We start from the raw sequence: 4,845 nt of genomic DNA on the forward strand, positions 1-4,845 counted from the left end.
AGTTGCATCTGATTTTTTTAGGTTTGTTCTACAACTATCTACAACTGTCTAATGCTATGAGTATTGAACTTAACTGAATCCTGTTTCTATGACTTATAGACAATGGTGAGATCTCGAGGTAGAGGCGATACTTCCAAAGGGAGGGGAGAACCCTCTCGAGGCCGGAGCAAGGGTACCTTACCACTCTCTGCACAACGAACTATAACCAAAAGCCCACTGCTGGGAGAGTCCCAGAGCCTGCAGAGTCCAGTAAATATTTTCCGTCTAGGGAAGCCTCAGAGGGCAATTTTGTGCAAGAGCAACCCAATGCACAATCTCAACTAAAACAATTTTCGGGTAGACTACAACTCACCTTCCTCCTCAGCTAGATCTTCCGAGGGTTCGGAAGAGGATAGGCAAGGTTTAGAACCTTCTTCTTCACATGCCCCCATAGCACCTATCCCAGTTAATGATGATGATGATATGCTTGATGACGGTCGAGGGGGTGATACCCGAGTTGCCGGCCTAGAGACGTCGAAGAAGAAGGAAGTTTGGGAGGACATATTCGTGAGCCTGACTGCTTTCAACAGGTTCCGAGAATGGTGGACTCAAAGATCGCTCACTATTGAGCTTAAATTTGATTTGAAGGATTTGTATAGATACAACCCGAACGTGGCAAAATAGTTTTGGGAAAGAAAAGGGTGGTCATGCTTCATCCAAGCTGTGGTGGATGCCAAGGAGCACTTAGTTCGAGAATCTTACGGCAATGTGGCGCACATCAAGTAAGGGAATAAGGTGACAAAAGTGAGAAATTTGAATGTTAGATTTGATCAAACATCACTGAACTCTTACTTGGGCTCGAGGATGTGGAGCCAGTACAATATCTTGAGAAGTTTCAAATAGGTGATGTGGTTCGCCCTTGGATAGCTGAGATTTTAGCAGCTCCAGGACCACCACCGCCATGGATCACAACAGGGGTTCCCATTATACGGAACACCCTCAATTTTGAAGCCAAGGGTTGGCAAACCTTTGTATGCAGCCGGATATACCCGAGTAGAAATGAAGACAGTATTCCAATCCCTCGGGCAGTCTTAGTTGCATCCATCATGGCTGGGTACCCAATCAATGTGGGTGCCATCATGTCGGTCAACATGTCTCTAATAAGTAGACAGGGTGAGAGCTCCTACCCACTTCCAAACACCTTCATAGAATACCATACGGATGCGGGAGCGGAATCAAAGCCATTTGATACAAAGGTTCGGGCAAAGCAGTCCTTTTCATGGTACTCTCTCGAGGACCCGAGGAACCCAAAGAACAAGAACAAGGGTCAGACAACTACTACCGTGGGCCAGTCTGAAGAGCCTTCGGTGGTAGCAATAACTTAGCAGCCATACCTTCAGCTGACATGCCTGCCACTTCAGCCGTGCCTTCTAGCATTACAGCTGCCATATCTCCACCACCATCTGCAGGGCCACCATCAGCTTCAGTGCCTTCATCTTCTACTTATCCACTTACAGCGCTGAGAGTCTCCCAGACTCTGGCATGTATCAACAACTGGATGCAGACAGCTACTGCAAATATGGTTGACTTATCCAGTGCTGTTGCAGCACAGTCTTCTACCCCACCACCCCATATTTCTCCCACAGTGTAGGATACTTTGAAGAAGATTCTGGAAAACCAGCAAACTATTATGGACACTCTAGTGACACATGGGAGAGTAATTGAGGATCTATGGAAACAGGTGAAGAAGATGAGAAAATCCCAGGCCTCGTAGAAAGCACTTGACAAGTTGGCAAAAGAGGTGACCAAGATAGCAGCAGCTGGGATCTTCCACTTGATCTGCTGATGGAGTCAGCTCTAGTAGCACCAGCAGCACTATCAGCACCAGAGGCATCAGAGGCACTAGCTGGACAGTCTAAGGAGCCAGACCTTGCTGCCCACACTGCTGAGGCGGTGTTACAGATGTTCACCAACCCCGCTACTCCCCGAGTAGAGGACGATGAGATACAGCTGGAGGAGCCTGAAGGTGGTGATACTGCTATGGACACTGAGACCACATAGGGAGTCTTCTCTACTCTTTCCCTTCCTTGAGTTGTATTTTGTTAAGCATTGGGGACAATGCTTATTCTTATTTGTGGGGGGGGGGGGTGGAGTTTATTTTGATTTGATGACATTTGGCCTGTAATAACTTGATAACATTTTCTTCTCCTTTTTATTATGTATATATTCTTCTCTCTCTCTCTCTCTCTCTCTCTCTCTCTCTCTCTCTATTGATGTCTATATTTGCTTTCCATTTCTTAGTTTGTATATTCATTTATGCTTTCAGTAGTTTATTCTATAGCTTCTTTATTTTGTGTTCTTAGTAGTCAATGTTTAGTTAAATAGCTTCTTATTTTACTTTACTAGCTTCTTTTTAATCTAGTATCTTCTTTTAATGTTTTAAGTGATCAATAAGCCTTTGGTTTTCTCAATGCCACGGTTCTTTCCAAAGATAGTTTTTGTGTGAACCGGGTGGCACTTCCAACGATGGATGGCGTGACAACCTTCTTAAGGGATTGAGTCCGTTTTTGATGTTTTAGTAAAAGTAGTAGTAATAATGAATAAGAGGACCTAATTGAGTTGAACTAGAAGAGTCGAGCATGCTTCACTTGGTACCAACATACTTAACTACGTGCTTATGATTAAAAATAAGTTCATGGAAAGAAATAGCTCTAGTTAGTGACCTTTTAACTCTTGTGTTGACTTATGCATCATCGAGTGGTTTAGTTGAACCATTAGTGAATTTCAATCTTGAATAGGGTTGTTGTGGGCCCTCGACTCTATCCTCTTTAACAATCCAGTTGTGTGAGAAGTGAGATTTTTGTTACAAGTCCAAGTACCCGTGCGAATGGTCTAGAACTTGCTCCGAATGTGTTTCTAGGAGAAATTCTAAGTTTTGCTTGGCTTGAGAAGTGATTGTACGCTCTCCTTGGCCCGCTTGAGATTTTCCATGTCCCACCAATGTTGCTATCCCTAGTCAACCTATTTGAGCCTAAGACCTTTCTCATTTGATAACCACGTTACAAGCCTTTACCCGTTTTGTAGTGACCCTCTCTTGTCACCCAAGCTTTTCTTAACATTATTGAGAAATAATTGGCCAAAAATATAAGTTTGGGGGAGAGACGAGGAGTTTGGAAGTGGCATCAAGGCACAAAAAGAGAATAAATGAAGAAATGGAAAGGCAAAGAAAAAGAAAGAAAGAACAAAAGAAAAAAGAAAAAAGAAAAAAACAAAGTGAATAAAGCGAAGAGTTGAAGGGATTCAAAGAAAAGCAATGATGCAAAGCATGGAGAAAACAAAGAAGGAGAAAATGAACATCATGACCAAGAAAGAGTGATGTTAAGTCTCTCTAGTTCCCATATGGAAAAAGAAAACGGCTCAAAGAGTCGACCAAACATGAGCCAAAAAGAGAAAAATGGAGTGCTTAAGGAAAGATGAACACGTTCTATTCCATCATTCCCTACCTTAGTCCAAAAGCCTTCATTACATTCCAAAAAAGCCCTATGTGATTTCAAGCCGAGTGAACTTGCATTAGTGGTGATTTACATGAGGGGCACGCATATCGTACCTAGAGCCGTACTTGTGACATTCATTTGAGAGAGATGAGCAAATTTTTCACAAATCCTTGAATTGAGTGCTACATTCTTAAGTGAGATATGCTAACGGAGAGTAGAGGAAGAGGAGTTTGGGATCCACTATGACCTACATGAAAGAGCAAGCTTCCTTGATGAATAAAGTTAACTCTTGATGGTCAAGTGTCACATTAGAACTATTGGTGCTTAAAACTTCAAATCATTGTCTTGTTGATAATTCATAAGTGTTGTGGCTAATTGTTGGTCCCAATTGATGTGTGTTTGATACACCTTAGATTAGTTAGAAAAGCTCTTAACTTGTGGAGGTGGGAATTACTTTAATTGCTTGAGGACAAGCAAAAACTTAAGTTTGGTGGAATTGATAAGTGGGGAATTTGACTACTTATTAGCGCCTTATTACTTTCGTTTTTAGACCAAAAGTGCTTAATTGTATTCCTGAAAACTGATGAAATGTGCTTAAAAGTAGGAGTATTGGAAAATGAGCCACAAAGATAAAATCCAACTAAAAAAGGAGTAAAGTGAACTCAAGAAAAAAAATCAGGCAAGAAGCATAATGTGCGGACCGCAGAATTCCTTCTGTGGCCACAGAAGGTGAAGTGAAGTATGTCAGAAGCCTAATGTAATGTGCGGACCGCACAATTATTGTGCGGCCATAGAAGCCATGCTAGAGTTCAAGTTCAGAGAAGTCCTAGTTCAAGTCTCAAGGATATGCGAACCGCACAATTATTGTGTGGGCGCAGAATTAAGCTACGCGGCCGCACTCAGATTTGTATGGTCCGCAGAAGGGCCCTATGCGGCCGCACTCAGTTTTGTGCAGACCGCATGCGACCGCAATCCAAAATTATGCGGTCGCAGACCAAGCTCCTCACAAGAGTGAAGAAGAAGCGCGGACCGCACATAGAATTGTGCGGCCGCAGAACCTCTGAAAGGGCAATTTTGTCCGAAATTTCCAGTTGTGTATAGATAGACTTCTTTCACGAAATTAGGTCAAGTTTTGAATATCTGAACATCTGTAGCCGTTTTCCTTTACTGCTTTAGGCAACTTTAGCTTACTTTAGTGATTAAACATTAGATTTTTGTCTTTTAATCTTTGAATATGAGTTTAATTATCATTTCTTCTCTATTTTCTTCATGACACATTATGAGTAGCTAGATTCTTAGCTAGGGTTGTGACTCAACCCTAGTGTGAAAACCTTATGGGTGATTAATTTTATGCTTGTTTATGAATGGATGT

The sequence above is a fragment of the Nicotiana attenuata genome, chromosome 2 (genome assembly GCF_001879085.1).
Source record: "Nicotiana attenuata strain UT chromosome 2, NIATTr2, whole genome shotgun sequence".
Lineage (NCBI taxonomy): Eukaryota > Viridiplantae > Streptophyta > Magnoliopsida > Solanales > Solanaceae > Nicotiana > Nicotiana attenuata.